General features: G+C 51.1%; 1 protein-coding gene across 3 annotated transcripts in view; it reads left to right on the forward strand.

Moving 5' to 3' along the window:
• The window catches only part of STS (steroid sulfatase), a 163,368-nt gene that overhangs the window by 18,666 nt on the left and 131,041 nt on the right, over positions 1-13,661 (forward strand). Inside the window, exon 1 of one of the 3 annotated variants that reach the window (XM_030306407.1) lies at positions 13,575-13,647. The exons of the other annotated variants lie outside the window; for them this stretch is intronic. The gene's annotated coding sequence lies outside the window, so the exon portion shown is untranslated. Of the gene's footprint in view, positions 1-13,574; positions 13,648-13,661 lie in introns of those variants that run through there. 3 annotated transcript variants of the gene reach the window in all.

Raw genomic sequence — 13,661 nt, forward strand, 5'->3', positions numbered from 1 at the left:
CTTGTCATTGCAAACAGGGAAGAGTTCATGTTGAGCCCGTTGTGACTTTGAACCATCAGATGATGGTTGTACCAGGTGGGTTTTCCCATTTACGGTATCAGACTATGTTCCCATATCCCCTCAGAGGCACCTTCTACCAATAAAAACCTCACGATTTTTCTAAGTTCTGCAAACTTTGCGACAAGGGGAGAATAGAAACCTCCATTCAGCCAGAAAAGTAGGGCAGAATTTCTGTGTCTTTTGGCCACTGTCCCTGATGAGAAGCAGCTTCTGACCCCTCTTCCCCAGCCCATGCACCTGGGAGGCAAAGAACACTTATTTAAATCTACTGGGGGTCACAATGGCCCAACTTGGGATCCTAAACCAAACGGCATGTCTTGACTTTGGAAAGACCACCTGTTTGATTCTATTAAACAAATACCAGGGCATTTGTGGCTCAGTTGATTAAGCATCTGACTCTTGATACCAGGGTCATAGAATTGAGCCCCATGTTGGCTCAGCATGGAGCCTGCCTGGGATATTCTCTCTCTCTCTCTCTCTCTCTCTCTCTGTCTCTCTCTGTCTCTCTCTGTCTCTCTGTCTCTCTCTCTCTCTCTGTCTCCCCCTCCCTCCCTCCTTCCCTCTGCCCCTCTCCCCCACTCACACACTCTTTCTCTCTCTAAAATGAAAAAAAAATGCATTAAAAAAGAAGTATTGGGGAGTCTGGGTGGCTCAGTGGGTTAAGCATCTGACTCTCAGTTTCGGCTCAGATCGTGATCTCACAGTTTGTGAGTTCAAGCCCCTCATTAGGCTCTGCACTGACAGCACAGAGCCTGCTTGGGATTCTCTCTCTCACTCCCTTTGTCCCTCTCTCCCCCCCCCCCCCGCCATGCCACAAAATAGCTAAACTTAAAACAGAATTAGCAGAACGGAGCTTTGACTTAAGCAGACTTCTCCACCTCAACAGGACTCATAGTTTGGGGCAGATCCTTCTCTGTTGCCACGCATGGTCTTGTGCATCATCAGATGTTCAGTCGCATCCCTGGCCTCTACCCAGTGGATGCCAGGAGCGCAGCCCTCAAGCTGTGATGACCAGAAGTATCTCCAGACATTGCCAAGTGTCCCCTGGAAGGGAAAGGTACCCCTAGTTGACAAGCAGTGGTTTGCCTGATGCTATACTGTGCGATGAGCCCTATTTTACAGGTGGGAAAAACAAACCCGTGCTCTACAGATGGCGTCACGGTCAAGAGCTTTTGTGTCCCACTGTATTGTCACATACCACACGTGTGGCTCATCCAGAGAGCTGTCAGAAGCCTTCTAGGCTGAATCTAATAAGTCACATGTTATTGAGAAGCTGAGTCACGATAGTCAGCAACGTGAACTGATTTCTAGGGGTTTCTACTTGCAGTTAGCCCCAGTGACGAATTCGTGAATCGAGAAGGTTACAGTGGTAGCTGTCTAGAGCTGGGCGGATGGCTCAGGAGCTTTTTGGCTGTCAGTGACAAACCCAGTGCCTCATGGCCCATAAATAAGCCTCAGCTTTGGTATCTCTTTTAATGTTTTTATTTTTTATTGAGTTGACATTCATATAGCACACAAATAACCATTGTAAAGGGTGCAGTTTGTGCATTCAGCCACTGCCTCTCTAGTTCCAGAACTTTCTCAATCATCCCTCCAAAACCCTCATTCCCCTTCTCCTTGGCCCTTGGTAACCACAAACGTCCTTTCTGTCTCTGTGTATTTGCTTATTGAGGACATTTCCTTTAAATGGAGTCATCCGCTATGTGGCCTTTTGCGGCTGGATTCTTCCCCTCAGCATCGTATTGTCAAGGTTCATCCATATAGTAGCAGGTGTCAGAACTTCATTCCATTTAATGGCTGAATCATATTCTGTTTTATGGACAGAAAGGGATTTTCTAGTTGCATGTGTGGGAAGGTCACAGAATCAAAGGAGAAGCTTCAGAATCCAGGCCTGGCTGCCTTAAACACAAGCTGAAATTCTTTGTAAGGCTGATGGACGTGATCTCTATGGGTTTGTGCCTTCTGATGGAGGCAAACCCCACTGTATTGAAAATAGTTGCTTTTGGGGGCATCCAGGTGGCTCAGTCTGTTAAGTGTCTGACTTCAGCTCAGGTCATGATCTCATGGCTTGTGGGTTCGAGCCCCAGCTCTGTGCCGACAGCTCAGAGCCTGGAGCCTGCTTCGGATTCTGTGTCTCCCTCTCTCTCTGCCCCTCCCCTGCTTGCGCTCTGTCTCTCTCAAAAATAAATAAGCATTTAAAAAAAATTTAAAAGAGGAAACAGTTGCTTTTGCATCCTGGTTAAATTCTGTGGTGTTAGGAGAATTTTATGTGTAATTGGGGCTGGGTACCGTGGCTGTTATCCTTGGCTGCTTTCCAAATTACCACAACTGTAAGGGCTCACAATGCCACCCGTCGATTATCTCACAGTATCTGTAGCTCAGGTGTCTGGACATGGCTTACCTGGGGACTCCGCTCGGAGTCTTACAAAGCTACATCGAAGTGTTGGCCACAGTTGTGTTCTCATCTAGAAGAGAGAGGGATCCCCTTCCAAGCTCATTCAAGGTGTGAGCAAATCTTGTAGTTCTTTGTGTTTGTGGGACTGCGGCCCTTAGTCCCCAGGAACTGCCCCTCCCTATTGGCATTTCACACCGTGACTGTTTCATCGAGACCTGCAGGAGAGCATCTCTTTTGTTAGGAATCTGTTTTCAAGTGCTCACCTGATTAGGCCAGGCCCACCCCTGATAGCACCCCTTTCGATTAGCACCAAGTCAACTGACTGGGGACCTCAAACACACATGCAGCGTCCGTTTACTTTTGCCATATCCTGTTGGTTAGGACATCACAGGTACCCTCACATTCAAGAAGAGAGGATCACACAAAGCAGTGAGTACCAGGGGCTGAAAGCTGGGGAGGCTCTCTTAGAATTCTTCCTAAAAAGGTGCCTTTTTGTGGGCGGAGCTGGGGCCCTAAATACCGTGTAGAATATACGTTGCGTCCCAGGAACCAAACGACCCAGTCCCCTGCACTCATTTGGAGGAACTGACGTCTGTGCCAAGGTTGTTACTGTTGGTGCGAATTAGATCATTGTAGCATCATTTATTTACATTTGACGGTAATGAAAGCACGGGGGACCCGATACGTAGCTGAGTGGTTCGTGGTGTGCAGCAGAACCCCCTAGTATTCATGGCAGTGCTATCCTTATCTTGCTCAAGAACGTATCTGGGGGCTAGTGATGCCTCTAAAAACATGCAGTGATCAGGAAGTGTCGCCCAGCAGGCTTGACGAGGTCTGTGTGGACTGCCCTCGCCTTTCTGTGCGTGCAGGGGACCCCATAGCCATCTGCCGGCCACCACCCTCGGTGTGGGGCTCGCCCTGGAGCCCGCGGGCCATGCAGTGGGTGGGCTCACTCACCGATTGGGAATAGTTGTATGCTAGCACCCTGCTTGTTGTCCCTCCTTCTGCCCTTGCCCCGAACGTCTGCTGGGATAGAGGCTCGCGTCCCCACGCCACACCTGGGGGTTGCGGTCCCCACCAGCCGTGGCCCAGAGCCTGCTTGCACTCACACTAGGGGCTGGGCGCTTGGGAATGTCTCAATTTCAGGACATCACATCACACGACCAGACTTGATAACACAGGCCTGTTTGTTCTAAATAAACTTCTGCTGCGATGCCTCTGTAACGCTTTTCCATCGGGGTGAACTTCACACAAAGTACAATCAACCCCTGTAAAGAGGGCAACTCAGAGACATTTCGTGCATTCCACCCCTGCCCCTCTAGTCCTAGAACTTTCTACATTGTTCCTCCCACACCCTCACGCCCCCTCCCCTCAGCCCTCGGGAACCACAAATGTCCTTTCTGTGTCTGTGCGTGTACTTGTCTGGACATTTCCTGTAAGTGCATTCACAGGCTGTGTGAGTGGCTTTCTCGCATGGGGCGTGATGCGTTCACAGTTCGCCTGTGTGACGGCACACGTCAGTCTTTCGTCCCACTGTATGGCTGAATCCTGTTCTAGTTTATGGATACGTTGGATGCTGTTTGTCTGTGGACATATGGAAGGACACGTGGGCCACTTCCACCTTTAAGCTGTTGTGAATACTACAGTTCTCCACGCGGATGTACAAGGGACACACGGGTGTATAGGTAGCTGTTTGCGACCCTGCTGTGCACGGGGCACGCGGGTGTATAGGTAGCTGTTTGCGACCCTGCTGTGCACGGGGCACGTGGGTGTATAGGTAGCTGTTCGCGACCCTGCTGTGCACGGGGCACGAGGGTGTATAGGTAGCTGTCGGAGACCCTGCTGTGCACGGGGCACGCGGGTGTATAGGTAGCTGTCGGAGACCCTGCTGTGCACGGGGCACGCGGGTGTATAGGTAGCTGTCGGACACCCTGCTGTGCACGGGGCACGCGGGTGTATAGGTAGCTGTCGGAGACCCTGCTGTGCACGGGGCACGCGGGTGTATAGGTAGCTGTCGGAGACCCTGCTGTGCACGGGGCACGCGGGTGTATAGGTAGCTGTTCGCGACCCTGCTGTGCACGGGGCACGCGGGTGTATAGGTAGCTGTTCGCGACCCTGCTGTGCACGGGGCACGCGGGTGTATAGGTAGCTGTTGGAGACCCTGCTGTGCACGGGGCACGCGGGTGTATAGGTAGATGTTCGCGACCCTGCTGTGCACGGGCACGCGGGTGTATAGGTAGCTGTTCGCGACCCTGCTGTGCACGGGGCACGCGGGTGTATAGGTAGCTGTCGGAGACCCTGCTGTGCACGGGCACGCGGGTGTATAGGTAGCTGTTCGCGACCCTGCTGTGCACGGGCACGCGGGTGTATAGGTAGCTGTTCGCGACCCTGCTGTGCACGGGCACGCGGGTGTATAGGTAGCTGTTGGAGACCCTGCTGTGCACGGGCACGCGGGTGTATAGGTAGCTGTTCGCGACCCTGCTGTGCACGGGGCACGCGGGTGTATAGGTAGCTGTCGGAGACCCTGCTGTGCACGGGGCACGCGGGTGTATAGGTAGCTGTTCGCGACCCTGCTGTGCACGGGGCACGCGGGTGTATAGGTAGCTGTTCGCGACCCTGCTGTGCACGGGGCACGCGGGTGTATAGGTAGCTGTCGGAGACCCTGCTGTGCACGGGCACGCGGGTGTATAGGTAGCTGTTCGCGACCCTGCTGTGCACGGGGCACGCGGGTGTATAGGTAGCTGTCGGAGACCCTGCTGTGCACGGGCACGCGGGTGTATAGGTAGCTGTTCGCGACCCTGCTGTGCACGGGCACGCGGGTGTATAGGTAGCTCTTCGCGACCCTGCTGTGCACGGGCACGCGGGTGTATAGGTAGCTGTTCGCGACCCTGCTGTGCACGGGCACGCGGGTGTATAGGTAGCTGTTTGCGACCCTGCTGTGCACGGGGCACGTGGGTGTATAGGTAGCTGTCGGAGACCCTGCTGTGCACGGGCACGCGGGTGTATAGGTAGCTGTTCGCGACCCTGCTGTGCACGGGCACGCGGGTGTATAGGTAGCTGTTCGCGACCCTGCTGTGCACGGGGCACGCGGGTGTATAGGTAGCTGTTCGCGACCCTGCTGTGCACGGGCACGCGGGTGTATAGGTAGCTGTTCGCGACCCTGCTGTGCACGGGGCACGCGGGTGTATAGGTAGCTGTTCGCGACCCTGCTGTGCACGGGGCACGCGGGTGTATAGGTAGCTGTTCGCGACCCTGCTGTGCACGGGGCACGCGGGTGTATAGGTAGCTGTCGGAGACCCTGCTGTGCACGGGCACGCGGGTGTATAGGTAGCTGTTCGCGACCCTGCTGTGCACGGGGCACGCGGGTGTATAGGTAGCTGTCGGAGACCCTGCTGTGCACGGGCACGCGGGTGTATAGGTAGCTGTCGGAGACCCTGCTGTGCACGGGCACGCGGGTGTATAGGTAGCTCTTCGCGACCCTGCTGTGCACGGGCACGCGGGTGTATAGGTAGCTGTTCGCGACCCTGCTGTGCACGGGCACGCGGGTGTATAGGTAGCTGTTTGCGACCCTGCTGTGCACGGGGCACGTGGGTGTATAGGTAGCTGTCGGAGACCCTGCTGTGCACGGGCACGCGGGTGTATAGGTAGCTGTTCGCGACCCTGCTGTGCACGGGCACGCGGGTGTATAGGTAGCTGTTCGCGACCCTGCTGTGCACGGGGCACGCGGGTGTATAGGTAGCTGTTCGCGACCCTGCTGTGCACGGGCACGCGGGTGTATAGGTAGCTGTTCGCGACCCTGCTGTGCACGGGGCACGCGGGTGTATAGGTAGCTGTTCGCGACCCTGCTGTGCACGGGGCACGCGGGTGTATAGGTAGCTGTTGGAGACCCTGCTGTGCACGGGCACGCGGGTGTATAGGTAGCTGTCGGAGACCCTGCTGTGCACGGGGCACGCGGGTGTATAGGTAGTTGTTGGAGACCCTGCTGTGCACGGGCACGCGGGTGTATAGGTAGCTGTTCGCGACCCTGCTGTGCACGGGCACGCGGGTGTATAGGTAGCTGTTCGCGACCCTGCTGTGCACGGGGCTCGCGGGTGTATAGGTAGCTGTTGGAGACCCTGCTGTGCACGGGGCACGCGGGTGTATAGGTAGCTGTTCGCGACCCTGGAGCCAGCTCCTCTGGGTGCATCCTCATACACGGCATTGCTGTGTCGTCTGGCATGTCCATTCGACTCTTGGAGCTCCTCCTGTGCTGGTTTGCACTGTGTGTTTCAAAAGCCGTTCGGTCTTGAGGCCCTCGTCTTCGAGGGTTTCGTCTGAGCAGCCCTGAGAGGCAGAATTACAGCATCTCCTGTCCGAACTTGTGTTGAGGAGACGTGCGTTCAGCTGTGGAAGAGCGTTGGCAAAACCTTGGCATATATTATCAGCATTGCTGAGACTTGTTTCTGTCTGCCCTGCAGCTTATTAGGAACGGCAGGAGCCAAGGTGTCAATAAATGGGACAGGAAGGCCCAGCAACCGGTGGGTCACTGATGGGCAGTTTCTCATGGTTCCAAGGTCGTGAGATGACACCCTCGGGCAGGCCCAGGGCCCAGGCGTCCCATCCCCCTCCATCCTGACGTGGCCCCAGCCGGGCACTACCTTTTGGTGGCTCGCCTCCCAGCCTTGAAAATCCACGGGGCCGGCATGGGGTCCCTGCATGCACGGGGCCTCCTGGGATGCCTTCCCCTCCTGCCTGTTCCCCAAGCCGGGTCAGCTGCCTTTCTGTTGGCGCCTGGGTTCTTGCATCGCGCTTCCGCTGCTCCCCCTGCAGTGTGTCACCTCTGCCTTGGTCTGGGGACAGAACTACAGGTTCGGACTTCCAGAGGACAGACCAGGGGACCATCAGCTTACGGTCTTCAAGCCCCAGCTGTATCGGGGCCATTATGTTGGGGTTTACTGTTCTATTTTAGACCTCACCTCTGATGCCCGTTTCCTCACCCTCAGTACAGTCGCATCCAGCTGACAAATTACGAGATTAGGGACTTTATTAGACATAATAGCATAGAAGTGGCTGAGTGACTAATTACAAATTAGTGCTCCTGGCCACTGCCCAGCCATCAACTAGGAAACGAAACATCTCATGGTGCGGTACGCAGAGTCTATGTGGTACGTCCTTCCGTGTGTGATGGCATCCATCGCAGGGACCGATAACGGTGACCCTGGGGGCCTTCTGTGAAGACGTACAGAAATTCTGTTCGTTCCCACGTGCCTTCGAACACGCCCGCCACTAAGGTTTGTCAAACGGAAATGGTTTTCCTGTGATTTTAAGTCATGTGCCTCACATTTGTTTGCATCTTTTAGACTGAATGAACCTTGTGCATAAAATTATACTTGGAGTATAATTACTTCGTCGTGGCTCAAATGGGGACCTAAGGTGGGGGGGGGGCAAACATCATTTTGACCTGTGATAACTAGATATTAGGGATATTTGGAATCATTGAAGTGGCCTTTTTTATATTTTTCGACCAACATAATCGTTACTCGGTGATCTCCTTTGAATCCTACCAATAGTTGGTCTATTCATAGAAGCACTTGTGTTTTATTTTTTTTTTAATTTTTTTTTTCAACGTTTATTTATTTTTGGGACAGAGAGAGACAGAGCATGAACGGGGGAGGGGCAGAGAGAGAGGGAGACACAGAATCGGAAACAGGCTCCAGGCTCTGAGCCATCAGCCCAGAGCCTGACGCGGGGCTCGAACTCACGGACCGCGAGATCGTGACCTGGCTGAAGTCGGACGCTTAACCGACTGCGCCACCCAGGCGCCCCAGAAGCACTTGTGTTTTAATAAGACTTTTAGGGTTCCCTTTCTTTAACCAAACCTATAGCCTCCTCATGTGGGGATACTGTCCCGAGAGAGTTCTCCCTAACAAAACTGATTATATTCGCACAACTCATGCAGGAACCACGTCTGGTTATCCACAAGGAGACACAGTGGTGCTATTTCCTGGCATGTTTCAAGGACAGAAACTCGTGAATGGAATTTCTCTCAATGCAGATAAAATCCAAAGCTGATGGGTCATTTCTGTCTCAGAATCTCAGTCTCTCTCTCTCTCTGCCCCTCTCTCACTTGCGTTTGCATTCTCAAAAACAAGCATTAAAAAAATTATAAAGAAACTAACCTTGGGGCGTCTGGGTGGCTCAGTTAAGCATCCGATTTCAGCTCAGGTCATGATCTCACGGTTCGTAGGTTCAAGCCCCTCATCAGGCTCTTTGCTGACAGCTCAGAGCCTGGATCCTGCTTCATATTCTGTGTCTCCCTCTCTCTCTCTGCCCTTCCTCTGTTCACACTCTGTCTTCTCTCTCTCAAAAATAAAAAGACATTAAAAGTTTTTTTTAAAAAAAAACTAAAGGAGTTTAATGTTCTAAGTGAATTTTTACAATCCACTCTATTCTTATTTTTCTTGAAATAGTTGGTGAAATACGTGTTCACAGTGTGGAGGCACATTTTCCACGCCATTTAATTCACCCACTTGTACGATTCAGTGGTTTTTATCAGGTTACCAAGCCGTGGGACCTCCTTAAGTCAGTTTTAGAACAGGCTCATCACCCCAGTGAGACCCTTCATGCCTAGTTCCTAATCCCCATTCCTATCCCCTGCCTGAGCAGGTTTTTAAGAAGTCATGTTTTTTTCTATGTTTCATCCCATTTCTTTGAACCCAGGGCATATGAATATGGCCCTTGGGGCTGTTGACAGTCGTGCAGTTACATCATTCCGCTGCATGACCCTATTATCATTGTCCTAGAAAGACCCAGAACTGAATCGCTGAGGCATGAGGAAATGAGTCCTGTGCATGCTGTATGTGCTATATATCTCCGTGACCCCGCTTGGAATGCTTGCCTTGGTCTTCCTTGTCACGAAATCACGTAAGCCCTCTTCTGCCGTTGTGACTGTCTTCTCCTCCTCCTCCTACCTGTTTATTTCCTGAGGAAATGCCTGTGGCCTTCTTTCCTACACTCGGGCCCTTAGGACTGATTTCCCCTTAAGCAGGCCAGCTCACCTGTCAGTGAGACTGCCATAATTTGTACGTCTCTGACCGCTGTCATTTGAAAAATGGATCATTATTTCAAGAGACACATCTAATAAGAGGGGTAAGGAAAATACAGTGCATATGGGTGCATCACACGGTTGTCAGTTGAACCCAAAACCTGGAATCTGGATATGGGAGCATGCTGGAGAGATTACTTGGGTTAAGAGTTTTCAAGAGCAGCAATCCAAAGTGATGTAATTTGGGAATAGACGACAGGCCCCCAGGCCTGGCGTGGACAACAACTAGTGAGTTCTTACCCACAGATAAGATTGGCACAGATGCCTGGTCTATTGGTAATCTGGGACTTCAGCTATTGGACATCTGTTGGGAGTCTTGCCCGACTAAAAGTTTAATATCTTGTAAACTCTTTTCTTTCTGGAAACTGCATCCCGCAGATAAAATATTGCTCTGAAATTGACTGTGATAAACAAGGAAGAATTGCTTGGTGATGTACAAGTGATCATATCCTTGGGTAGAACAGCCCTCCCTCTTTTAAATGTAATGGTAATAGTAAATGACCAACGTACCTTGGCATGGTTCCTGAGGTTTAGAGTCACTTAGACACAAATACAGATGTCCTCTCCTGGCCAGGGACTCTGAAAATGTAATGGCTCGCGTGTTAGGATATACTCAAACATGGAAGTCCGCCATTGCACTCACAAAACCATAAGAGATCCAGAGGATGAGGGAAAGCATACGGAATTGAGGAAACCAGCATGGTGGGAACCCCAGGCTCTGAAAGGGAACATTTGCAAGGTCGGGGAAGAGAGAGAGAATCATGCCACGAATGGCTTACCTTTCTCCTAGAAGGTCAGGAAGACCAAGAATCCAAAACAAACTGATTGGAACACTCTCTTGCTGTCTGGTTCCCAGGTCTCCCTTGACTCAGGTTCCGTGCCCTTGGACGGAACTGCACTCCCTCTGTGTCGCACCGTCAGAAGCATAGAAACTTACCACGTTTAGATCACAAGTCCTAAAATGAGGATGTTGGCAGAGCTCCATGTCTAGGGGAGAAGCTGTTGCCTTACATTTTCCAGAGGGCACCTGCATTCGGAGCCTCGTGTCCCTTCCTCATTTTCTCCACACTGTTCCTTCCCTCCTGGCGTCTCCTTCTCTGACTCTGCCTGACCGCCACCCTCTTATAAAGACTGGACCACTAAATTCTCCTCGTGAAATTAATGTGACACTAGAGTTGACCAACTAAAATTTAGATAAAAATTTGAAACATTAAAAAAAGGAAGAGACCCTTGGGATGACATTGGAGTTGGATCATCTCCCCATCTCGAGATCCTTAGCATCATCATGCTTGCACAGTCCCTTTTCATGTAAGGTGACATAGTCACAGGTTCCTGGGGCTAAGAACGTGGCCATCCTTGGGTTCCATTGAGAATAGACTTTGATCAGAGTTTTCTGTGGGCGTATCACTTAGCTGTAAATGTGTTCAGGGGTACATTAATAACAACTGCCATTGCTTGCTAAAATGAGATTATCATATAAGTAATGTCCATGTGTCCACTAACAATCAGTGTGCACATGAGCTTTTCCTGCACCAATTTCATACAATAGAGACATTTTTCTCGGGTCAGTGTTCTTGAGCCGACATCTGTGCATGCAAAGAGAGACAAAGGTTGACTCCAGAGTAAACAGATTCATTCCATTAATGAATACCAAGCACTATGTTTATCAGGATGTTCTTGATGACTGGGCATTAACAAAAACATGAAAAGTTCTGTGCTTGCTTTCTTTCTGTCTCTCTCTCTTTTCCATCCCTCCCTCCTTTATCCATCCTTCCTTCCTTTCCTTCTTTCCTTCTTTCTTTCTTTCTTTCCTTCTCTCCTTCTCTACCAGAGAAACTGACTCTGTTCCGTGATCTTTCCTTTCGGTGTTTGTCTAACGACTTTTAATGGAGCGTACTTTGGGGGAGCGGGAGCTGTTTTTCTGGAGGCCCAGTGAAGAGAGTTTTGGCTCCTGTGACCTCTCAGAATCTTCATGCTCCCGTCACCTGTGGCTGGGGCACCTGAGTCTGTTGGTTTTCCCCTGGCCATTGCCTCTGGTATTATTCTCCTGCATCACGACTTTGTCCTTTCTTTTCTTTGCTGACACACTTCTCAAGAGTTAGCTCTTTCTGGCAATTGACTTCTGGATTCTTCCCTATTCACTGGCTCTCTGTGGATGGCATAGATGTTCCAACCAGAGTCTCTGAATTCTACACCCAGCGGGGAATGAAGCAGGAAAAGTCAGTGTTACCGCTTATTAAAATCATTCCTTGACAAGCATAAGGCACTGGAGATTAGTCACCCTTTGCTGTCATGACTGACCAGGGCTCAGCGGGTCCTGGGATGAGGCGAGTGGTGTCAGGTGGACAGCAGAGACCTGGTTTGCGGTGCCCTTTCAGCAGCTCCATGGGTGACATCGGGCAGGCACCCACCCTTCACAGGCTCCATCGACGTCCTTGGTTTTTAACTCCCAACGTAACTGCAGTTCTACAGTCAGTCCCTGGGGGTTGAGCCACGACGCCCATGTTCTCCAAAGCTCCCAGGCTAAGATCTGAGATCCAGTGTCCTGGGTTTACATCTGACCATAAACCCAGGTGTTAATGTAATGAATGATACTGCACTTTTGGGGAGGGTGGGGTTAGGAATCAAGTACGAGGTGATTTATAAAAGTCTTCACATGAGAGAGCTGGCATGCACCATAAATTCCCCCAGCCACCCAAGATTGATCATTTTACAGTGAAAGCAAGTAATTATGAATCTGCCTCTAAATCACACTTTAAAACCCGCACTCAAAAGTTGACAAACTGTCTCTATAAGTCAGACACTACTTACCAGCCTGTTACCAGCAAGCAAAGCCCAGAACCGGTGCTTTTCACGGCTGTCACGTTTGTCGATGCCCTGATTCACCTGTGCCTGTAGAGAAGGGGATGTTTAACGTGTACCGGGGAAGCCCTTCCTCTTGGAGTCAGAAGGCAAGTGTGTGTACCTATCAAAGAATAAGAGACTCTATTCTACGGTAAAAAACACAGAAGTGGTGTTTGGCCATTTGTGTGTTCAAAGTCCTACATACATTAATTCAACGTATGATCACATTTACCATAAAATGTTGAGATTATAAGACGGGTCTTCCCAATGCTGGGTCCTCGGGGTGAAATGGAATCCCATTTGTGGATGCTGTGCTCATTGAAACAGCAGTTAATAGGGCGAGGTCGGGCCAAGAAAGGGTAAGGATGAAGAGTCACAGACCGTGGTTTAGGAAGGTAACTGTCCAAGAGGCATGAACACGAACAACTGAATGATATGGCCTCAATGAGGACAGGAATCTGCAAAGGTCTGCTGGTGTGCATGGATGCAGGTCTCTGGCCAGAGGCCCATCAGCCCCTGCCACACACCTGCCCATCACCAGCAGACCCCCTGCAGACCCCCTGCAGACCATGAGCTCACGCAGACATCACACTGTTTCAGGCTTATTGAGTTACCCCTGGGCTTTGAAGCCAGCAGAAGTTTCAGGAACCTTGTTGTCAGGGCTGAGATAGTGTCCTATGAGTTGATGCTGGAGGGATGGCCTCTTAAGAAACAATTATAGGGGCGCCTGGGTGGCGCAGTCGGTTGAGCGTCTGACTTCAGCTCAGGTCATGATCTCACGGTTTGTGAGTTCGAGCCCCGCGTCAGGCTCTGTGCTGACAGCTCGGAGCCTGGAGCCTGCTTTGGATTCTGTGTCTCCCTCTCTCTCCACCCCTCCCCTGCTCATGCTCTCTCTCTCTCTCTCTCTCTCTCTCAAAAATGAATAAACTTAAAAAAAAAAGAAACAATTATAATTTATTTTGTCATTCCTTCTGTTTTTTAGGGATCGACTCCACTGTTAATTATAATACTTTCCCCACTTATATCTCGTATAAAAGAATGAGCGTTAGTATATCCTTTGAAGGTAACTCAAAGGTCTAGACACCGTCAGTAAGGATATGCAGAAGATCATAGATTAAGTAATTGCTAGTGTTTTGCCCTATGGACTTTGTCCAGCCGGAAAGTTGGTGACTGTGTGGGCCTTGCCTTTCATGAGTCAGGTGCCCAGCCGTGCATCTCATAGTGGGGGCCAGAAGCTGTCAGGAGCTCGCTGAAAGGAAGCCAGGTAAAACTTTGCAC

The sequence above is a fragment of the Lynx canadensis genome, chromosome X (genome assembly GCF_007474595.2).
Source record: "Lynx canadensis isolate LIC74 chromosome X, mLynCan4.pri.v2, whole genome shotgun sequence".
Lineage (NCBI taxonomy): Eukaryota > Metazoa > Chordata > Mammalia > Carnivora > Felidae > Lynx > Lynx canadensis.